At 43.5% G+C, this 24766-nt stretch overlaps 1 long non-coding RNA gene across 2 annotated transcripts in view; it reads right to left on the minus strand.

The window, feature by feature from the left end:
* Window positions 1-24766, minus strand: part of LOC134733045 (uncharacterized) — a 132780-nt gene that overhangs the window by 32537 nt on the left and 75477 nt on the right. For both annotated transcript variants that reach the window (XR_010116632.1, XR_010116633.1), the window contains exons 3-4: window positions 3816-3913; window positions 2359-2461 (exon numbers count right to left, since the gene is read on the minus strand). This is a non-coding gene — a long non-coding RNA (uncharacterized lncRNA). The remainder of the gene's footprint in view (window positions 1-2358; window positions 2462-3815; window positions 3914-24766) is intronic.

The following is a 24766-nucleotide window of genomic DNA, read 5'->3' on the forward strand; positions in this document are numbered from 1 at the left end:
GATAGAGCTTCAATAGAACTGTCACCTCTCCTGGAAAGGGGAAAGAGGTGGTAGGGGGAAAATTATGGAATCCTGTTCCCACCTAGGTCTAAATATAACTCAGAGTCAGGATAAACAGGTAACGCTCTGCCCCTATGCTTACATGATGTAAAATAACTATACAATGAGCCGAGCAATGCAGAGAGTCAAATTGAGCCTTCTGATCCTGTTTGGGTGTCTCTACTAATCACCCAAATCTCACATCATTTGTGAGATCCAAACACAGCTGCCATCTCTTCAGTCGTTCTCATCCCTGGCTGCACATTAGAATCACCCAAGGAGCTTTTTAAAAATATGGACGCCTGGGTCTCATGGCACACCAGTTGACTCTATACATCTAGGAGTGGGACCCAGGCATCTCTATGGTTTAAAAGTTCCCCAGGTGATTCAGATCCACAGTGAAGATTGAGAGCCACTGATTTACACTGACCTAATTCAGTATAAGGCAGAGAAGTATCCCAGGAACTGGGGACTGGTAGACAACTGGGGTGATTCTAGCCAAAAATTAAGCCAACAAACAAAAATCAAAGTGAGCTTCCTTTTGCAGAAGATTTTTCACCATGTTAATATCTGCTCACCTAGATACAGCCAAAGAAACTGGGCTGAGAATGTGAAGACGATTGTCACATTTGAGAACCCATTCCCAGAATAGTTACAAGGAAAACTGGGGCATACACACACACACACATGCACGCATGCACGCACACACACACATACATACCATGTGACTGCTAGCAACTTAAAACAAAAAAATTTTAATTGAATTTCGGGGCCTGGGGAAGATCTGAACCTATAATTATTTCTTAGCAAACTTGCTGAACACAGGGTTTTCCTCCTCTGGGACGAGATGAGACGGGTAGCATAATGAACCCTCTTTAATTAAAAAATAAAATGTTTTAGGATAATCATATTCTTCTAAGTTACATTTTTTTTTAAAGGAAAGGACAGATCGTGAGAAAATGTCAATTTTCAAGTGCCCCGTGTTAGGCTGCCTCAAATGGACTAGTTTCTCATTCAACTCTGTAGATTCAAAATGAGATCCTTAGGGAGGCACTTGAGTCCTTGCATTATTCCTAACACGAAGCTAACTTTTTAAAAGCCCTGTCTCTCCTCCCCCTTCTCTTAAATGCAATAGGCAGGTTCAATGTCAATTGATTCCAGCCAAGCAAAGCAGTAGGGAGGGAGCAAAAGTCAGGGTACTGAGAAACAGAGACTCCTGGTCCAGCAGCAATCTGACCTAATTTTGTGGGATTCTCTAATAGAGAAGTGGAATGTTCATGTTCCCCAGTAGAGAGCTCTTCCCCAGTTTCTTTGGAGATATTTGGGATGTGAGTAGATAGACAGGTGGGAAAACACTCATCTAGATTTTAAGTTGGAGGGAGGCACAAGCTCTGATGAACTGAAAATGTCTCTCTTCAGGCAGGAAAACTAGACTAAGACAGAAGTGGGGGAGAAGTTTTGCCTGAGTTCTACCTCTCAATGGGATCTGTGTGGGTTGGTGGCCTTGGGGGACAATGATCAACCACCAAGATAATATGAGAAAGCCAATTCAGGAGATTTCTTTTCAGTTTTGCCATTCTCATTTTCTGTGATTCCTATTTCCTCTTCTACTACTTCTGGGTGCAGCCCCTCTAAAGCAAAAATTTCTGAATCCTAATGAAGATATCTTTATTCAAGGGAAAAAGTAATATATTGGAAAATTTAAATGGGAATCTGTTTCCCCCCGCCAAGATTTTCCTACCCTACTTTTCTGAAAAGAAAGAGTAAAGATACAAAGCAGCCTAAAACCTATTACTATAGTTAACACCAAAAATGATCTCTGATAGAATCTACATATTAGGATGTGTCTATACCCCCCCAGAGCAGGTATTGTGGCCTCTTGTAGGCAGCTTCTTTCACCTCTTAAGATACATTACAGCCTTCCCTAGGCAGTATAAATCTGTGTTCTTATAGTTCTATGAGACTGTAGTGTCTAGCCACTTGGGGAAAGATCTACACTTCAAGCTACATTTAGACAAATACACATGCACACACCCACACACATCCCCTCCATATATCCATATCAGACACCTGTGGTGCATTCACTGGTTTCAGATGCACTTACACCAGCCACCTGGGATTCCTCTAAATTCCTACTTATGAATTTAGAAAAGGCAAAAATAATGTAGGCAAGCATTTGCTCCCAACAAGAGTGTAGACATGGATAAGTAAAGGCAGTGAGAGTGGGAAACCCATTTTATGAGATTTTATAAGACAAAATAGGGTAAGGACACACAATACACACACACCCCACACTCCACATGCACCAGAAACACTCACCTGCTGTGGCTGAATGCACAACTGAAGAGGCCTGGAAATCTACTGGTGGGGAGGGGCCTCACAGTCAACAGCCCAGAGAGCTTCGCCCTGCCCAGGTCTACACCTGCCCAGAGAGAATTTTGGTAATTTTAATAAAACCAAATTAAGTCCTAAAGTAAGCCTAGTTGGTGATTTAGGAGGGATAGCCCCAGACCATTATAGAATAGCTATAAAATAAAAAATAATATATAGATGGATAAGAATAGGAGCAAAGCAAATAAAATCATTTTAATGGAGGAGAGAGGGAACATGGCAGAGAAGAGGGAAAACTGCCAAGTGTGAAGAGGGAGTTGCTTACAGGATTCTCCAGGGTAGGAGAAGCTCTCTGACCACCTTTTCTTTTTGTGGCTTTTGAGATGGGGGCCTGCAGAAGACAGAAAAGATTGACACAAATCCTGGGATTTGTGCATTTGTAAGGAAAACGGAGCATGCTTCAGTAAAAAATGCCTCTCTACATAAAACAGAGAGGCAAAGAGGTCTGTGATGCTGGAAAAAGTGGAGGGGTGTGGAGGGCAGCAAGCCATTGACATCCCTGCTGTCAAGAAATGTATCTTTTAATTAGAGGGACAAGTTTGGATGCAAGACACTTGATGGGTGTTGGCACTTTACGTAAGCATGTTTTACTTAGTTTTTCATGACATCCTATGAAATTTATAGTGTATTACTTAATTTAGATGAGGAAACTGAAGCTCAAGGGGTTAAGCAACTTGCCCAAGGTCAAAAAGCTAGAATGTTGAAGTTCTAGGATTTGAACCCAGGTCTGGCTTGCTCAAAGCCTAAGCATATTCTTTCTATTGCCATGAAAGAGACCAAATGTAGTGCCGACGTTTCCCAAGTAGATACAGATCTGGAAGGATGGTCAGTGTGTCAGCTTGTCCAACTTACCGCTCTTTGGGCAAAATCCCTGCCCTACTCCCTGGAGCCCCTTCCCTCACCCGAGAACTATCGTGGGCAGGGCCTCTTTGGCTGAGGTTGGCTTCTTTTTCCCTCACCACCCTTCACAAGAAGAAGACATCAAAGATTGCACAGGGTCATAAAGAGAGGGAGGGTGTTAGAAGGGAGGAGCCACCCTGGGCTCATAAACTAGGCGGGGTTGGGGGGGACCCACCCATTTGTCAGGCAACGCTGCATCTCACTTTCCCCAAAAACTGACATCTCAGCTCTTGCTTCAGGGCAGGGTGCTTAAGCAAAGTGCGGGTGGTGGGAGTGAAAGGAGGCACACTGGAGCGATTGGAGCACCAGGTCATTCTGACAGAAATGGCGCCTCCTCTCCACCTGCACCCTGTGAGGCTGAGACATTTAGGTGGATTCGTTTGGTTCTTGTTTCAGTTCTGCTGCTCTGTGGCCTTGAGGAGCTTCTTCCTGTCCTCTCATCTCTTCACCTTGTTCTGGGGTAAATCATCTCTGGCCCGCCTTACCTGCTGAGCAGCTCACTGGAGACCACACCGTGGAGGCACACCACACAGAACAGCCAAACTCCCCAGGCCACAACCAGGCTACACCTCCTGAAAGACAACTGGAGAACCAACAGAGCATCAGTCTTTGCGGCCTCCCTTTACCATCTCCTCCTACCACCAGAGCAAATCAGAGCCTCCAAACTCTCCTTGGGTAGTGTCAGAACCTGCAACAGTCATGTTAACTCAGTAAAAATGTCTGTGTCTTAGATCTGAGTGCAGTCACCTCCATTGACCTGTGAGCTCCCTGAGGACAGAAATCAGTCTCAGCCCTAGAGGATTCCTCCACTGAATGGAGAGCACTGCACATAGCAGGGGCTCTTGAAACGGCATCACCAAAGTCCATAAGAATCAAGAAGTTTGTTCTCCTAGGCAAATTGGATAGTTAAAATTAAGATTCCCCTTCCTCCTGATTATTTCGACCATAGAACTGTTCTTTTCTTCATCAACATAGTCATCAGCAAGCATTTATTGAGCATTACTAGAGGGCTATGGTTGGTGTTTGGTACAAGAGATGTCAGGTCCTGCCATCAGGAGACATGAAATATACATTTTAATATATACAGAGTTTCTCAGCTCCGCCACTTTCCGGTCATGAGATGCCAGACAAATTATTTAACTATTTTTTGTTCCTTATGTTAAAATGAAGAAAGGGAAAGCCCCTACCTCACAGGGTTGATGTAGCAATCTAATTAGATCGTGCGTATAAAGCACCAGTGCCTGACACATAGTAAGCACCCAGTAAGGTGGCTATGGGAAACCAGCAAAAGTTTCTAAGCAGTAAAGTGGCAGAGAGAGAGAGAGAAAGGTGGAGATTGGAAAACTTTACTCTACTCCCACTAACACAGAACTAGTGGGATAACAGCAAAAGATATTTAGATTGGGTCTAAGATAAAGTTAATAATAGGTGAATCCAATACTACATGAGCTCTTGTTCCCCTGACATCTTTAAGAACTGGGCATCCCATTAAAAAAAAAGTAATGAAATTATGTCCTTTGCAGCAACATGGATGCAGCTGGAGGCCATTATCCTAACCAAATTAACACAGAAGAAGAAAACCAAATACCACATGTTCTCACGTATAAGTGGGAGCTAAACACTGAATACATATGGACATAAAGATGGAAACAGTAGACATGAGGAATACTAAACAAGGAAGGAAGGCGGGGGTGAGGGTTGAAAAACTACCTATTGGGTACTATGCTCACTACCTGGGTGATGGGATCATTCCTACCCCAAAGCTCAGCATCACACAATTCCCCCATGCAACAAACTTTCACATGTACCTCCTGAACCTCAAATAAAAGTGGAAATTTTAAAAATTAAATAAATAAATAAATAAATAAACAAATGAACAGGGCATCCAACCACATGTTAACAGTATGGCCTAGAGATGGGACCCTGGACAGATTAGCCTCTGGGGATTCCTTCTAAATAAGACTGCTTAGAATCTTCAAAACTTCAGCAATTAAATACTAACTGCATGTAAATGATGGCATTTTTTTCTCATTTTTCTTAATATTTATCTGACCTTACAGTTAGATTTACTGGGTATTTTACACCTAATATCTTTTGGGCCCCAGGCCAAGGTCATCTTACCCTGATTCTATGAGTTAGGAACATTTCTGTGAATTAGAAATTCTGTATTCCCCATCCTGGAAAGCTCTTCAGAAAGGGCTCCCTAACTCCTTCTTCCATAGTTGGACAATAAAAAGACCTTCAGCCTCCTTGCAACAGTCACTACATTTTGATCAAATGCCAGCTGGGTCACTTACTAGTTCTGTGACCTTGAGGAACTCACTAAACACTGTTCCTCAGTTTTCTCATCTGAAAATGTGGGCAAGAATTCCAAGCACACAGGTTTATCACCAAATGATGATAAACGAAAACACTTTGGAACTGTAAAATGCTCTTTAAATGTTAGTTATTATTATTACTCCAATGTTTCAGTATTATGGAGAGACAGAGAAAAGGAGGCAGTTGGCAGGAATTGTGACACCAAACCTCTTTTGATTTACATAGTTTGATTTATACATTTGGCTTTTTTCTAAATCAAACAGTATTTTTGAAATCCTCAACAAACTGAAACACTGGTGTCTGCCAAGTGGGTAGCACCTGGGAGTTTAGAAGACTTCGTTGAAGTGACTGTTGTGTGGCGTTCAAAGGATGAAGCACTGGGGGTCTCTCACAGCATACTGCAAGTTAGGTCCTGCAACTGTCAGTTCCTAGCTGGCTTTAAAGAACTTTTAACCTCCAAACCCGGCAAAGGATGCTGGGACAGGAGCTACATCTGTAATGGGAGGGGTGTGTAAATTCTGCTCCAGGGTGTGAAAATAAGGCCTAGAGGGAAGACATCAAGCAACCAGGCACCCTCCTTCCCCGAAGTCCTATTTATAGTATAAATAGCAATAATAGGATTGGCAGATACGGGCTAAGGATAGGGAAACAAGGAGCAGAGCTTCTCTGAGCCCCAAAGACAGCAATTGCAATGAACTACATGTGTTTAGAGTCAGGCTGATGGCTGTCTTGCATCCTCAAGGAATAAACAATAATAACCCTAATCATCATCTCTCAATGTCAGAAAATAGTCATTAGTGTACTGCTCCTTCTAAACCTTCCCCAAGAGTAAGGCTCAGAGTTGGTCCCATTTTGTAGATAGAAAACTGACGCATCATGACTGATGCTAGCTGGGATAGGTACCAAGGTCAGGAAAAAAGTCCAGGTGTTTCCAGTTGCTATTTTATCCACAAGCACAGGTTTATCCCCATAAAGATCTCTATCCAGCTACAGTGGATGCCTATCTGAATTTTGGCAGTGACTGCAGTGGGAGGGTGGTGGAGTAGCATGGGCATTGCCATGAGAGGACACAGGGCAGAATGGGGCAACCTGGCGTCCCTCAGGGGGATGACACTTGGGAGAATAACGCTTAGGGGGCTGGACTAGGGCACCTCTCACATTTGGAAGCTTCAAGACTCTGCATTCTCAATGATTTCGTCTCTCCATAATTTCTTTGCAACTAGCAATAAAGAATTTCTAAGTTCCAAGTATTTCCTCTTGCTTTGGCTGAGTCTTGTGAAATCTAAAAGGACAGAGGAAAGAAGGACGCTCAGGACAGAAGACTTTCTCCCTTCTCCCTCAAATTATGGAGAGGGGCGGTGGGGCACACCTTATTCTAAGCAAGCCTGTTTACCAGCTGCCAGCCCAGACACCCTCCAACAAAATGCCATGGAGAATGATGTTGTGACTCATGGCTTGGCAAGTACCAGGATTATGCCCCAGGCTCCCAGATACCACACTGGCTCCTCCAGGTCGCTCTGGCTGGATCTCCTCCTCCGTTTCCCCAGAGGCATTCCTCATCTTGCCCTCTCCTCCCCAACCCCTCCCACCCTCAAATCATTCTAGGTAGTGTGTGTAGGGGAGGGGAGAGGTAAGCAGGGTTAGAATTGGGATTTGGGTTAGGGTTAATTTCAGGATCAGGATTAAAGATAAGGTTAGGGATAGAGCTACTTTGTAGGATTTGGTTTAGTCAGTGGACTTTTAGCTGGTAGAAACAGTAGAACTCTACTAACTTACAAGTATTCAAGTCTTGGGTTAGCTGCCAAGATGTCTTGGTGACAGGTCCACTTTTCCTGGACTCAGATTAAAAGGGTTAGAAACTAATTTAGAAAATAGGAAATGTCAACACTTAAAGATGTAATCAAGAATCACCTCTAGGAATCTAAGCAGAGGCTTTCTGGAATCAATGACATTTCTAAGGTTTGTTGATACTATAGAACCATTAAATCCATTCCCCAGGCATTGTGCAGTATTTTGTGACTTTACCTTGACCTCAGTCTTAGAACTTTCTAGTATACTCAAGAGTCTTTCTTGGATTTCTTTCCCTAGTCCTTTCCTTGTCTTATTGAATGAATTGCTCCTTTATCCCATCAGCACTGAGAAATGACTGTGGGAGCAACTGAAGAACCAAGGCCCTGATATTTGGGTATCTTGGGCGCCACCTTGGCGGAGAGGTACCCAGCAAAGCATTCTGGGGCTTCCCAGACTGAGACATCTGTCAGCACAGCTCAAGAGGTTCTCCCTCAGGCAAAGGACAAGACATATAGCAAGTTCTGAGCTCAATTTCTGAGGGCAGGAAGAAAATAAGACTAGGAAAACTGCAAGGGCAGCAGGGAGGTATGGAGCAGGAGGCTTCCCAGGAAGTCATGGGAGGCATTCAGGAGAGGTTGGAAGATAAACCAGAGTGGTACTATGGGGTTGAATTCCTAGAAACTCATACTTAGCAACTGTTCACACACACACACACACACACACACACACACACACACACACATGCACACATATCAACACCTCCTTACATGAGGAGCCCAACCCAGTAAGGTGAACTAGCTGGCAGCCCACCCACTACTGGGCAACCAAAATCTCTTCCATTTGAAATGGGACCTCAGTGTCTCTTCCTTCTTTCCTCACTCTCCTTCCCCACATCTGGCTCCTTTAGTGCTTGGAGACCCTTCTGTGGAGGGACTAGGAGGGTACGAAGCTGGCTAAGCCCAACCTCAGCTGCCCTTCCCATAAGCGGCAGCAAGATGGTGATGAGCTGCCCCCCTCAAGGCTCAGAGGCAAGGGATTTTTTTTTTCTTTCAAACATGTCACATCTGGCACATCTGCTTTCTTAGCAATGATGCATCCCAAGGGGTATAATCAACAGTTGGGGCGGGGCTCGGATGCAGGTCTGTACTTACAGAAGCCTGAGCCAGAGACGCCGAGAGCAACACTTAAGATCACCAACTCCCCCCACTCCCCATCCACTGCAGGGGCTGAAGATCAGCTCCATCCCTGTGCACCTTTCTGCCTTAGAGCAGGTGCCCTCCTCACAGGCCACACATATTTTAGGGCACAGAAGTCAATGCAATGGTGCATTTGCTTTGGACAATTCTATAGTCCTTTCTTTTGTCCAACCCTAAACTCTCCTACTGGAATTAGAAGGGAACTGGAAAAGAACCAGCTGCTCTTTCCTCTTCACAAGCTCAGAAGCAGGAGTCAGAAAGGCCCTGCAGTGCCTTCTCCAGTCTTTGTATCCTCTTCCCTCCTAGCTGCCCTCATCTCTTCCTTGCCCTTGTCAGGCCCCATCCCTTGCAACAGGTGGGAGCCTTCCCTCTGTGGACCTGGTGTTTCAAAGGCACTACCTAAATGCCTCACAGCAGCTGTTTGACAAAACACCACCAACAAACACTTTGAGCCCTCTTCCCACTGGGACACTCCTCTTCCCACGCTTCCACTTTCCTGTGACTCCATCTTTGAGACATTCTGCCTCAGCTAGGAAAAATGGCTCCAATCCATGCAAATTTCCCTCTTTCTACCTTAAAGCTCACTCTTCTCTCTCATCAAAGACACTCTCCTTTCCTTTACTCTGGCCCTAAACCTTCTCTTTCAAACACTCCCTGACAAGCCTCCTGAAGGAAGGCTTCTGTGGACAAGTCACCGCATTCCATTCAGTAGTCCCTCTCCATCTTCCATCACTGCCAGGATCTCTGCCCTTGTCTTCATGTCTGCGTCTGTTGTGTGTCACATCATCCCCATCACACCAGGAGTCTCCTGAGGGTAGGGACTCTGTCTCTCCCTCCAGTATTCTCCATACTCCAATGATTCTTGATTCAGTAAAGGAAGGTAACTGAGTGAGAGACACAGGGGCGAATACCTACTTTCCTTCTACAAAAAGACATAACCAGTGCGCACACACATGTACACAGACACACACACACACAGACACACACACGCACACACAGACATACACCAAGTCATCCCAAAGATGACTGAGCTTGTCAGAAATAAATCATGTTTGGCTTTCAAACGCAACAGTAATTACACGGTATCTTTACTATCTGTGCAAACTGTCAGAGAAAATATATTGGCAATTCAGTGAAAGAGGAGGGGGAGGCTGCAGCATCCATCGAACACCACCCTCACCTCCTCTGAAGTCATCCGGAGAGAGGACAGCATGGAAGGGCAAAGACGTGCCAGGGCCAGTCCCAACACTTTCGGAGTCTAATGGTTTTTCAGGTGAGATGTGCTGTCACAAGCTCCCAGGGAGGAGGGGACATTCAAGATGAATTGTATGCATCATCGGTCTTGAAAGATGTTACAAAGAGCAGCAGGAGGGATTTAGGCTAAATTTTCTGAGGACATCCTGACCAGGTAGGTTCTGGAGACGGGGGCTCCAGAGAGATTGAGTCCTTTCCTTTGAGAGGTTCAGTCTAACCTTCTGTCCCCAGATAGAACTAGATCTAGACTATTCCAGAAGGTGGGAGGAATGATGTTTTAAAGATCCTTTTTTTTTTTTTTCTTGAGACGGAGTCTCGTTCTGTCACCCAGGCTGGAGTGCAGTGGCGTGATCTTGGCTCACTGCAATCTCCGCCCTCCAGGTTCAAAAGATTCTCCTGCCTCAGCTTCCTGAGTAGCTGGAATTATAGGTGTGTGCCACCACACCTGGCTAGTTTTTTTGTATTTTTAGTAAAGACAGGGTTTCACCATATTAGCCAGGTTGGTCTTGAACTCCTGACCTCAGGTGATCCGCCCGCCTCAGCCTCCCAAAGTGCTGGGATTACAGGTGTGAGCCACTGTGCCTGGCCTAAAGGTCCCATTTTAAATTTTTGATATATTAATTTATTGAAATAAGGCCCTGTGTCTGAGATTTGGGTTACTATGTTTTTATTAGTTCTAGTTATAATTTAGGGTGCTCCTCCCCCGATTTCTTCTCTCTCTAACTTTTTCCCAATCCCAGACTTACATTTGCCTCAACAATGTCCCTTTTCCTAGAAGTACTGCTTACTCCTTTCCAGGCCACTTTGCATCCACATCTTTCTGCTAAGGTTTCAGAGAAATCAGAGTGATGAGTTTCAGGACCCCAAAAATATGTGGAACAGAGGGACAGCCCAAGGAAGGAGATGTGAAAGATGGGGAGCAAGAGTGAGGAGGGGGAGAAGAATGAGTAGAAGATAGGAGCCAGGGCCTAAGGTTTAGGATCTCAACCCTGAAGGAGGGTGGGGGGAGAGCAGAAGAAGCAGAGATTTCTCATGGCTCCTTTAGCCCATCCCTTGGGTCAGTGCTGATTTCACAGGCTTGGTTACTCACAGCACCAAGCCAAAGAAATGTCTTGTCTAAAGCTGAGAAAAGAATCATGTATTTATCAAGGAATTACTTGCAGACATTTCTAATGTGTGCCTGTGCAGGTATACTAGTTACCTTGGGGGCAAGGGGAGAAGGAAAGCTGCCATGGCAAAAGGTTGCCACGCACGGCAGCTGGGGCAGAGTCTCATTCACTAGAGATGTTTGAAAACCAGATGGAACTCATCTGTCCAGGATGCTTCTGGATAATTTATTATTATTATTATTATTATTATTATTATTATTGAGACAAGGTCTTGCTCTGTTGCTCAGGCTGGAGTACAGTGGTGTGATCACAGTTCACTGTAACCTCAAACTCTTGAGTGCAAGCAATCCTCCTGCCTCAGCCTCCCACGTAGCTGGGACCACAGGCATGTACCATCATGCCTGGCTAATTTTTTATTTTTTTGGTAGAGATGAGGTCTTGCTATGTTGCCCAGCTAGTCTCAAACTCCTAGCCTCAAGCTCTTCTCCTGCCTTGGCCTCCCAAAGTGCTGGGATTATGAGCATGAGCCACCATGCCTGGCCCAATAATTCATTCTTACATTTTCCCAGAATTTCCTGACCTAACCAACTGATGGAACAACAACAAACAAAACCAAAAAAAGAACCCAAATAAAACCCCAAAATACATTGTATTCCTAATATAAACCAAGTATTCCTGAATAATACATAGTAACCCCCATTTCCCTAGTTAGCATCTAGATAAATCCTGTTCAGTTCAACACCCCAATTGTCTCTCTTGACCCACAAATCCCTCTGTGAAAGGAATGAAATTCTCTCTATTTTTCTCACAAGACCTATTTTAATGTATGCCCTACAATACCAGTATCTTATTCTCCTAGAGTTAATGTTTAGGAGGGTTATAACCATCCTGTAATAACAGTCACTCTATCTAGGGGCTAAAAGTAGTATGTATGACAGTCACATGAGAAACAGAGATTCAAGACAGGTATCCCTGGCCCCTAATGTTTGGCAAAGCCTTCCCACTTTCCCAGAGGGGTTATTCACATGCTGTGGGAAAGGGAGCTAGAGAAGTGATAGGTGACTCTTTTCCAGTTTGTGGAAGGTGGAGCTTTAATGCCATCCCCAAAGTGCCCAGGTTCCTAAAGATCCAGCATTCCCAAACTTCAAACACTGCTAGGCTGCGATTTCCTGACCTGTCCCCACAGAGCCATGAAATCCAGTTATAAGGCAAACAAGGCCATGTTTGTCCCATAAAACCACCACGTGCGAGCTAATTAAATGACATAAAACAGGGAGATAATCGCAGGCAGCAGGGAGCCTGCCTAGGGATGGGGATGGGATCAGATGGGTGGCAGAAATGAAGACGTGCCAGGAGAAAAGATGGGAGTGAGTATCCTTGGCCTCAAGATTCCTTAGGAGTTTCCCCAGCAGTAGAGATAGGGTTTCACCTTGTTGGCCAGGCTGGTCCCAGCAACAAGTGGGGGGTGGGGGAAAGGAGGGTCTGAAGATGGAGAAAAGCTCCACCAGGCCCAAAGAAAGCAAGGGGACCCTCACACATGTGGACCTCCCCACAGCCACTTCCCATAGAAGTGAATCCTTGTTCATTCCCTCATAAAGATTCTTACATAAAACAGTTAAACCGATGTGCATTTATAGTCCTATGTGGAGATATACACACCTCAGTCTCCTATACACAAACATTCTAAACAAGGTAATTCTCCTCCAACTCATCTCATAACTGAGTTATGTGTCTTCTACTCAAACACAGGAATTTGTAAGCCATGACCTTAGGGATTTCCTGTAGCTCTAAAAAATCTCTGGTTTCAGGATCTCTGCACACACTGAGAGCATTTTAAAGTGATATATGGTAACTGCTCCCCCAGAACAGGGGCGCATTGAGAATGTCACCAAGACGATGGACACAGGGAGAAAATAAAGTTCATGTTCTTATTTGGCCACATGACCCAGAGTCCTGCTGCTTGCAGTGGAATGGATGAAGGCTACAACTGGTGAAGTTGCCTGTCCCAGGCGAATACTCCAGCAAGTGAGGAATAGGAACTCACAGAATTCCTGAAATAAGCTTAAATTTTAGTTTTATTTGTAGATCTTCACAGGCAAACTGAGGGTGAGTCTCAGGAACTCCTAAAACCTCACCCTCTTCCATCTCCGGCCCATCCACCCATGGCGTCTCTTCTTACTCCTCCACCCAGGCTCACATCCCATCCAGAGAAGTTCAACTGACAGTTCAATTTCTCATCCCCATTCCCCTTCCCAAAGATGTTAGCGTCAGAAGGAAAAGTTGGGACCAGGGAAGAGTCCCAGATCCATAAGACAAATTTAGTCAGCCTGCCATTTGTTCATGGATTCATTCATTCATTCACACATTAATTCAGCAAACAGTTATTAAGGGCCTTCTATGTACCAAACACAGGTCTAGGAACCGAAATATGAAAATGAATGATCCTAGCCCTGGTCTTGAGGAACACAAATCTCCTTGGGCAAGGCCATTTTCCCCAGAAATCCTAGAAGAATCCTGATCTCCTTTACCACCAGCCTCAACTTTCACCATTCTCCAGTGAGTTCTTTTTTCTGCTGAATGTGCAGAAAACTGGAGCCCTGAATCACTGACAATAGAGGAGGTAATCTCCCTGGACACCTAGGTTCCTTGCCTGGCTCCACCGTGACTCTTTGGGCAGTTCTGGACAAGTCATGGACTCAGTTTCTCTACCTGGGAAGCGGGGGAGGCTCCCACTGATTAGTTCTCAACTTCAAGAGCAGCTTGGTGATTAATGGGTTAATGTCCGTGGGAGGCTTTGAGCTCTTGGGATGAAAGACACTCTAAAGCACTGACTCTATTGGAAACTCTGCCCAGCCAACAAGATACCCTGAAACCAGAAAGGGGGCCTTTGATCATATATTAAGGGTTGTCTTTGGAAGAATGAACTAGAGGGAATGAGTTAAAACAGTAGCAGGAATTAAGGTAACCTGAAAAAAGGACTTTCTGGCTCCTGGGTGGAGTCTCTTCCTCTGGAGTTGTTTACAGATCTTTCACCTGCCTATGGAGAGAGGGCCCTGGATCATCTCAGAAGCTCCTTTTGGAAATCTTACAATCAACTCCATGTTAGATACCTTCCCACAAATATTTCTTCCTTAAACGGTTCCCCCCATCGCCAGCATGAATCAAGCCACCTCCCCCACTGCATGAACTGGTAGTAAGCATAAAGAAGGACAGTCTATCAAATATTTAACATAATTTTTAAAAAATTATTTAACATAGTTAAATGTACTTTAAATTTTTTTTATACAATTTATCTAAAATCTATCAAGTATTCATTATCAAGGCAAAGTGTAAATATCAAGATTAAAACTGAGCTTATGAAGTCAGGCTGAATTTCAAATACTGGCTCTGCGATTTACCAGTTATATAACTTCGAGCAAGTTGCTTAAATTTAAACACCCTGGGCCTCAGTTTAATCATCTAAAAAATAGGAGTAATAATAATTCAAACATAATATGATACTGTAAAAGTTAAACTGAAAAACTCTGATACTACCAAGAGGTGGCAAAAATGGTAGAACAACAGAAAAGTTCAGATACTCTGGTCAGAGTGAGAAGTGGTACAACTACTTTGGAAAATAATTTGGGGCCGGGCGCGGTGGCTCACGCCTGTAATCCCTGCACTTTGGGAGGCCGAGGCCGGCGGATCACAAGGTCAGGAGATCGAGACCACGGTGAAACCCCATCTCTACTAAAAACACACAAAAAAAATTAGCCCGGCTTGGTGGCGGGCACCTGTAGTCCCAGCTACTCGGAGAGGCTGAGGCAGGAGAATGGCGTGAACCCGGGAGGCGGAGCTTGCAGTGAGCCGAGATCGCGCCACTGCACTCCAGCCTGGGCGACAGAGCGAGACTCCATCTCAAAAAAAAAAAAAAAAAAAGAAAAAGAAAAGGAAACAATTTGGTCTTACCGAGTAAACGTGAATGTTCACATAACCCACAACCTGGAAATCCCACTAATAACTATATACCCTACAAAACGTGGGCACATGTGCACTAAGATATGTATTCAAGAATGTTCAGAGCAGTGTTGTTTTCAACTGATAAAAACTGGAAAGGATGCAGATGTCCATCACCAGTAGAAAGGATACGTTATGATATATTCATACAATAAAATACATACAGCAATGAAAATAAACAAATCGCAACTACATGCAACAACATGGATGAACATCACAAATAAAATGTGGAGTAAGAAGTGCAAGGCACAAAAGAATATACACAGTGTGAGTTCATTCATATAAAATTCAAAAATAGCCAAACTACATTGTTCGAGGTAATGAAATCATGATGAAAAGCCAGAGAATTACTATCACAAATACAGAATAGTTAGTTTTGGGAAGGGGAAAGGACTTTGATGAGAAAGAGACATACAGGGGGCTTCTAAGGTGCTGGCCAAAAAAAAAAAAATTTAATCTGAGTGGTGATTATATGATTGTTTCTTTTTGCCATATTATTCATTAAATGCATATATATTCTTTATTCACTCTTATGAATATGTGTCATATTTCACAATCTAAACATATAAAGCATTTAATTAGGTTATCTATGTAAAGTGCATAACAAAATGCCTACTGAATACTAAGATCTCAGTAAATGTTATTTATTATATCCATCATTCATCCACCACTAGTTCAGAAAGTATCTGTACCATTTCTTCCCTCCGCCAATCATGGTATGCATGTGGACGTGTGCTTCTTATTTCTAATAGACATTTACTGATGCCCCACTATGTGCTACACACTGTGCTAGAAGGAGATGAACTGGACAGCATTCCCATCAAAGGGACTCATTACAGTGACCTGAATGTACCAAGACAGCTCCTGCTTCTCCTCAGACACGAGGAGCCATCCAAACCATCCACATCTCTTTCCATATACTTGGGTTAAATGTTAACTTCTCAAAAATGACAAAATCACAAACCAGGATTTGCACCCAGGAGGAAACTCCCACCTCAAACCCTGCTCCATTTTTGCCAACCACATGGCCGCCCCAGACCATAAGTACTATTCACCCAGCTGCACACACACCCCATGCAGCCCAAATCACACCTGCCACACCCTCAACCATGGTAGAGAAAAAAGGACCGAAAAGAAAAATCCCCCCAGTGTCTGCACTAGCCCCCTGCTCATCCCTCTCCACCCCAATCCCACCATCCCAGCTTAAGGGCATGAAATACATTATGACCCTGGGCCTTCGTTTACATGTAACAAACAGAGGTCAATTCATTTCTAAATCACTTTTTTTATGGCTCTATTGAACTATTTGCCACATTATTTATACGTTAATGGGCCAGGCCCCTCTGAGAAGCTCCCCATCTAATAAATAACGTGCCAAATCATTAAGCAAGGTGATAAAATCAAAGCCATTTAAAAATACATCAACCTGCATTCCCTTCCAGTGAAATAAGCTCCAGGGGACCAGGGAAACGAAAGGGGAAAAAGAAAATCACTTTCTATTACTCAGTTTGGTCAGGTGTAGGTTTTTTTTTTTTTTCCTGGGCTTGAGATAAAAATCAGAGCTGGGAGATGTAGATAACCTGGCTGCTTACCCATATCCCCAGCAGCTAGGGGAGAGGAAGTGAATCGGTATTACAGTAAGGATGGTTCCAAGTCAGCTTCAGGCAAGAGGAAACAGGGGCATCAGATTCTACCCTCCTCCTGCCACTTAGGAGTATCTGGGGCAGACACAGAAGCCCAACTGGGCAAATAAAGTTATGTCCTCTGGCTGGCCGTTCGGGAGTTCAAAAGAAAATACACTAAAGGACTTCACCTTCCTACCTGCATTCCATCACTATAATTCTCTCTTACGAATTTCAGTATTTATAATTAATCTGAGTCACAGAGAAGAACATTAGTAATGATGATTACTCCGGCTTCCCTCCATTCCCCACTCCTCACCCAAAGGGCTTACCACACCTTTTTTCACCATCAACCCACTCAGAAAACCCATGCAAACCTACCATAGCAGTTCTGAGAGCATGTGGGCTGGAAGACCTGCTTTTGAGGTTCCTATGGAATACAACCCTCCAGTGATTCTGAGAGAAAGGAACGGGAGCCCATCAGTCCATCCCTATCCTAAGGCTCCCTGTGGGTAGATGCCAGCCTTAGATGCTAGAAGGAATGACCCAAATAGATCGCATCCTGGTTGATGGGAAAGACAAAACCCACTCCTCAGGACTCTAAGCAGCAATACAAATGAAGAAGTACAAACTGAGTGTCTAAGCAGAGAGGGTACACAGAGCAAATAAATTATCTGTAGGCTTAAATAAATATGTAAGTTTTGGGCCGGGTGTGGAGGCTCATGCCTGTAATCCCAGAACTTTGGGATCACTTGAGCCTAGGAATTTGAGACCAGCCTAGGCAACATAGGGAGACCCTGTCTCTACAAAATGTTTTCAAATTAGCTGGATGTGGTGGCACACACCTGTGTTCTCAGCTCCTCAGGAGGCTGAGCTGAGAGGATCACTTGATCCTCAGGTCAAGGCTGCAGTGAGTGGAGATCATACCACTGCACTCCAGCCTAGGCAATAGAGCCAGACCCTGTCTCAAAAACAAAAACAAAACCGGAAACAATGTAAGTCTTAAGCAAATAAACCAAGTGTTGTTTAATTCAATCCTAATAGGAGCCTTGAAAGGTAATTTACAGATTCAGAGAAACTAAAAGATTTAACGAAGACCACATACATGTAAGTAGAGGGCTAGGGTTTGACTCTAGGTCCTTTTGTTGACAAAAAGCTATATTATTTTATTAAATCATCATGTCAAGGAGCAGAGATGAGCTTTAAGTTGAGTTCTAAAGAAAGGACACATATGGATAAACTAAGAGAGGAGGGGAAGTGTGGTTTGCCAAATAAAATACAGGACACCCATGCCCAAATATTTCATGGGACATACACTAAAAATTACTTGTTTATCTGAAATTCAAATTTAACTAGCACCCTGTATTCTTATTTCCTAAATCTGTCAGCATTTAAAGCAAGCAACTCTTAAGCCTTAAAGCAAGGCAAATGGCCTGAGTAAAAGCTCAAAAGAATAGGAAAACAAGGCTTGTGGGGAGGATGAAAAGTATGTTTATCTGGTTGGCGCAGACAGTTCCAGAGTGGGAAGTCAAAAAATAGGAAGATGGGCTGGGAACAGTGGCACATGCCTGTAATCCCAGTTACTCAGGAGGCTGAGGCAGGAGAATCACTTGAACTCGGGAGGCAGAGGTTGCAGTGAGCCGAGATTGCACTGCTGCACTCCAGCCTGGGCAACAGAGAGAGACTCTGCCTCAAAAAAAAAAAAAAAAAAAAAAAAAAAGCATAGGAAGATGAAGTTGGCTGTAGTCAGCTGCTAGAAAGATCTTCCAGAATGGACAGTTTAGACCTGATGGGCAATAGAAATGCTTTGATTCTAAGTTGCAAACTTAGGGAAGAGAACAATCATGGTTTCATATGACCATAGGATTTAGAATTATTTTAGTTTATAACAACATCATGCCTTTTATTTGTATAGTACTTTATAGTTTGCAAAGCACTTTCACATGAGTTATTTAATTGGAGCCTCAGGTACCTTGCATGGTAGGCAAAATGGATGCTTTCTGCCTCAGTTGACTCTGTTTCCACTTAGCCTATGAGCTGGTCTCCATCCTTCCCTTGACTACCAACATCCTGAAAGGCACTATCCTGCCCCTACTCCCAACTCTACCACTCTCCTGAAACTGTTGTCACAAGGTCACCAGTGACGTATCCAAGGCTTCTTTTCATTCTTCATTCCACTTTCCCTCTCTTTGTTAATATTGTTGACAAGCTACTCTATCTGTAATGCCGTTCATCTCTTGTTCTCCTACTTTCCGGATCACTTTTTCTCAGTCTCTTTCACACTTCTCTTGTTCTATTCTCCTTCCCTTAAAGTGGGCATGCCCAAGCTTCCATCTTTGGTCTTGTCCTTGGGTGCTTTCATCCATTCTATTTTCAAGCCCTGAATATGTGCTAATGATTCCCAAATTTACATCTCTCCTGGCTTTCTACATTAGAATTTTAAATTGCCTCCTAGACATTTCTATGCATGATTCCCATTCCAATTCATCCTCCTACTACCAATAGATCTAGCCATCTTATCCACTTGATGAACACCATTACTTACTGGATAAGGTCCAATTCCTCAGCCAGATTTGTCAGTAGTCACACAGTTATGGCAAAATCTTGTCTAGATAGGGAGGTTGGCAAACTTTCTCTATAAAGGACCAGACAGTAAGCATTTTAGTCTTTGCAAGCAGCATTCAGTCTCTGTTGTATATTTCTCTTTGTTGTTGCTGTTATTGTTTAATACAACCCTTTTAAAAATGTTACAACCATTCTTAGCTTGAGGATTGTATAAAAATAAGCTTGGGCTTTAGTTTGCCAACCCCTGGTCTAGGGTCAGGCCTCCTGATTCCCAATCTTGTTCTCTTTTCCTTGCTTGAGGAAGTTAAAATTTACATTTACACAGTATTGACAGCTTTAAAATTTTTCTTTCATATACATTATTTTACTTGTTCTTGCTTCTTTGAATCCCCATAGGACTTTATCTGCACCTATCACATAGAACATATTCCAGTTCATAACCTTTTACTCTACTAGGCTATTCTTTTTTTTTTTCTTTTTGCCTTTATACAGTTAGCATCTTTACTAATCTGCTAGAACTGTTGTAACAAAGTATCACAAATTAAGTGGCTTAAGCAACAGAAATTTATTGTCTCTCCATTCTGGAGGCTGGAAGTCCAAGACCACAGTGTCAGGAGGGTTGATTCCTTCTGAGGGCTGTGAGGGAAAACCCGTCCCGTGCCTCTCCCCTAGCTTCTGGTGCTCCGCTGGCAATCTTTGGTGTTTCTTGGCTTGTAAACACATTACCTGGGCCCTTGCCTTCATCTTCACATGCCATTTTCCCTGTCTTAAAAAAATGTTACATCTCATTTATTTTTGTATATTCCATAGCAACTAGCCCAATGTGTTATTCATAATAGGTACTTTAAAATTTAAAACCTAGTTGTTTTGTTTTGCTTTTAACTTCAATGGGAGAAATGAGGAAGGGTCTGAAGATTAAACACTCACCCAGGTGGCTAGTGCTAGCTGGGCAGGTAATGACGCTGATCTTGACTGTAAGGATAGCCGTGGGACAAGAAGAAATGGAAAGGAGGAGAGAAACCCCACAATACCAAGCTCTGTGCTTCCCTGACTGGGAGTTCCTTCTCTCTAAGAGCTGAACTGCCTAAAGTTTTTCCAAGAGAAAACCCAAGCTGTCTGGGAGCTATGACTGCCCCCAGGGGTCTTAACAGCTTCTCTTGAGTACCAGAGCCCTAGACCTGATTGGAATGGAATCAGAGAATCTTAAAGTGAGAAAGGTCCTTAGAGATGCAGCTTCTCATCAGAATGGTTGTGGTCAACTCCAAGTTTTCTGGGCTAACGTGGGAGGGCTATGACACAGTTCTTGTCAAGTCAGTTTTTAAAAAATGAAAATTATTTATTTGGGACTTTTTAATGTAGCCTTTTTTTAATGTTCCAAAAATATGTGTCTGCCTTCAGAATTGTCTTAGAAATTATGTCTCATAAGTACGTCTTGCTGGGGACGGACAGCATTGGCATCACTTGGAGGCTTACTAATCATGCAGAATTTCAGACCCCACCATAGGGTCACTTGCTGGGGAAAAGGCAGTCTTGATTAGGAAAAGACATTGAACGAGAGTTGACTCCATTATTCCTGCAGCTCACCTGAGACCTGGGGGTTTGGATAAAATAATTTCATTTTAATATCAGGTCCTCAAATATACTTGTTAGTAAATGTATTAATCTATTCTTTTCATGGAGCTTTGCCCTCATATGTCTTCCTACCTTCTCTTACTAACTCTGCATTTGGAAGGAGCAAAGAATTCCAGACATTTGAGCTTGGGAATTCCAGAGGCACGGCTAATCAATGGTCTACTGCGGAAGCCTTGAAGCGAGGACACCTTCACCCTAAATACCTAGGGCTAATTCAATTAGTGGCCTCAATGGAATAAAAGTAGAGGAGACTCCCCCAGTGGCCATCAACCAGTAGACATGATCAGGGCCTGAATTATGAGCTGGGCTCAAAGCCATTAAGTCTAGAGCCGCCCTCCCTTTGCTTAGGATCAGTTCTTTGCACCAAAGACATTCATTCAAAATAACTGGCCAGTGGCCATAGTGTAAATGGCCTTGTATATCATGACACCATAGGTGTCAGTTTCTTCTTTTAAACAAATGTCATATCAAGTCAGGAAATAACTCTGATAGCTCATGACAACGGGAGTCAGAAAATGCTTGGTACAGAGAGGTTGCAAACACACTACAGATCCTCACTGAGCAAGACGTACTCATGGACGGACAGCATTGGCATCACTTGGAGGCTTACTAATAATGCAGAATTTCAGACCCCACCACAGAGTCACTGAATCAGAATGTGCACTTTAACAAGGCTTCAGCTGATTTCCATGCTTATTAATATTTCAATGCACTAATGAAGAGGATAAGGGTTTACTACTTAACAGCTGTGTGACCTTGAGCAAGTTATTTGACTTCTTCATAGCTCAGTTTCCTGATCTATAAAGCGGGAATGATAATAGTATCTCCTCATCCAGTTGTTGTAAGACCTTAGTTAACACATGAAAGGCTTAGAACAATGCCTGGCACTGGTAGGCATTCAGTGACTACTAGCCATTATTAATATTATCTTTGATGCACTCCTTCATGGTGAAAAGACAGACCTCAAAGTGATAAGTGGGGAGAAGTAGGGGAATATATGTTTGTGTGTGTGGTGGAGTGGAGAGAAGGGAACTGATAACAGGAGGAATTTTTTTTTTTTTTTTTTGAGATGGAGTCTCGCTGTATCACCAAGCTGGAGTGCAGTGGCACGATCTCACCTCACTGCAACCTCCCAGGTTCAAGCGATTCTCCTGCCTCAGCCTCCCACGTACCTGGGACTACAGGCACCTGCCACCATGCCCAGCTAATTTTTGTATTTTTCGTAGAGACGGGGTTTCACCATGTTGGCCAGGATGGTCTCGATCTCTTGACCTCATGATCCACCCACCTCGGCCTCCCAAAGTGCTGGGATTACAGGTGTGGGCCACCGTGCCTAGCCTACTTCTTTAATTAATAATGAAAGACTCAGTTGTGGGAGCATTCAGCCAAGCTTGGGGTACCCAGAGCTCCAGGACAAGTGACTGGTCATTCGTATCATAGATTTATTAACATGTACCATTGGCAGGCCCTCTGCTGGTACTAGAGATATTGTGGTAAACAAGACAGACAAGGCCGCAGCCTAGAAGTTTGAGAAGATCTGTAATGTCCATTAACACTAAAGGAAGTCAGGCCTATCAGCATTATGTTGTGCTTCATTTAGACAAACTGATTGTGGGGCCTTGGAAATTTGGTTTGGCTCTCTCCACAGAGTTTATTAACCTGAGAGTTGCTCCAATTCTCTTTCCTTCCACGTCTCATAGGCAGCCAGCTAGAGCAGCTCTGCGGCTCAGTTGGCTGGATCAACTGTGGAGCTGAATGCGGTATGACTAAGAGCTAGCTGGCTATCTTAGAAGCTGAACCCTCAGCTTCACTTTGAGATGGGAAGATCCAGTAGGCCTGTTGTCCACACAGTCCTAGTTTTGGGGAATTGCCTTTCTAAAATGCAGGTCCTATCTTGTTACTCCTCTGTTTAAAAACCTCTAATGGTATACAGGGCCATTTACACTCTAGCCCCAAACTATTTGGCAGGCTCATTACAAATTGCCACCCCTCCCTAGCATGCACTCCATATCCTAACTACAAGAGTGGCTGAAAACTGGAGCTCTACTCAAACTGGGATTCAAACCCAAACTCTATTGCTTACTGTATATGTGAAACAGGGCAAGTTACTCAACCTAAGTCTCTGTTTTTGCATATGTTAAATAGTAATAACTAAACAATAATAAAAATAGCTTATTCATATCAGGCACTGTTCTAAGCACTTTGCATCTATTGATCACTTAATTTTCACCACAGAGCAACTACAGAGCATTGTTGTGAAGATTAAGCGAATGAACACATGCAAGTTCCTAGAACAGTGTATGATATGAATATGAGCTATTTTTATCATTTTTTAAATTATTAATATTAACAAAAACAAACAGTCTTTATCATGCCTCTATACCTTTAGTAACATAGTTCCTTCTCCCTGGACATGCTAACTCCCTTCTCTGTGCTGCAAACTCCTAGTGTTCCTCCAACAGATCCAGCTTTTCAGGCTTCTGTACCCAGAGTAAGTCACCTCTTCTATGCATATACTCATAGCACTCTAAATACTCTACACTACACTTATTCTAGTGCGCTGAAAATAATGTTTGCATGCTTACAAACAGTTTCCACCACTAGACTGTGAACATCTCAGCTGTAAAGATCCTGTCTGGTTTACTCTATATCACTAGGGCTGACTCTAACATATGGAACACAGCAGGTACTAAATGAGTGTTTGTTGAGTTAATAAATGGAGGTCTGACTGAATGATTAAATGCTTTCAGGAAAGGCCCTAGAATGGAGTTCCAGAGAGAAGCAGGCTGGGGGAGTGAAACAGTCCAGGTATCTTCTGCCCTGCATCTCCCACCTCCTCAGCAGCAAAGCCAGCCACCAGCACAAGCTCCCCACCTTCACTAGGCCTGACTGCACCTCCCCGCCAAGAACACCCCCCAGTCCCCACTCTTGCTATAGACACTCCACTCACCTCTGCCTCTGGCGGTGACAGAAATGAAGAGGATTACATCATTTGTTACAACAAAATGGTTATTATAGTAATAAGTATAATTAGCATCAGACAATTACAATAATAACACATTTCCTTGCTGCAAAGGTACTTTTTTAACAAACAGGTTTATTTAATGCCCCCTACACTCCCCCCTTAAGAAAAAACAACTCTTTTCACGAACAGCAGAGACCTCTTTCATTCTGAGATGCTATCTTAATGAAGGAACATTATTGACAAACCCCATAAAATGGGAGCAGATTCCCTTGGAGTAAAATCTGTCTTCCTCTCCCTCTGGTTTCTCTGGGGAAAAGAAAACCTGTGTCTCTCTTTCGTGGGATTAGGAGAACTGGTTGAAGGATAGACAAGATAGGGCCAGGGAGAGGCAAAAAGAAAAATTTTCTTAGACAGCTAGAGCTTAATATCAGTTGTTAACTGTCTCTCATTCTTTCTTCCTGGGTTGGACAGACCAGGAAGAGAAAACAAGGCATTCGTTCATAGTGGTGAATGAGTGTCTTAGGTATTTTTCCAAGCTGTATGGGAGCAAGAAGTGCTTAGAGTGAGATGGCACAAAGATCTAGGAGGAGATCGAAAATGAAAATAAATGAAAAAATAAAGAGGGCACAATCTTAGGTCACACAGACATACCTGCATTAGATGCATACGTGTGCTCATACTCAATCTTTTTAGTTATCTCCTGCTTCTTCCAAAAATAATTAGGAAGAGATTACAGTGATGACATTTAATAGAGGATTTAAAAATTAGATAGGTAGCCAGGCGCAGTTGCTCATGTCTATAATCCCAGCACTTTGGGAGGCCAAGGCGGGTGGATCATGAAGTCAGGAGTTTGAAACCAGCCTGGCCAACACAGTGAAGCCCCGTTTCTATTGAAAATACAAAAACTTAGCCGGGTGTGGTGGCAGGCGCCTGTAATCCCAGGTACTCGGGAGGCTGAGGCAGGAGAATCTCTTGAACTTGGGAGGC

This window comes from Symphalangus syndactylus, chromosome 17 (genome assembly GCF_028878055.3).
Source record: "Symphalangus syndactylus isolate Jambi chromosome 17, NHGRI_mSymSyn1-v2.1_pri, whole genome shotgun sequence".
Lineage (NCBI taxonomy): Eukaryota > Metazoa > Chordata > Mammalia > Primates > Hylobatidae > Symphalangus > Symphalangus syndactylus.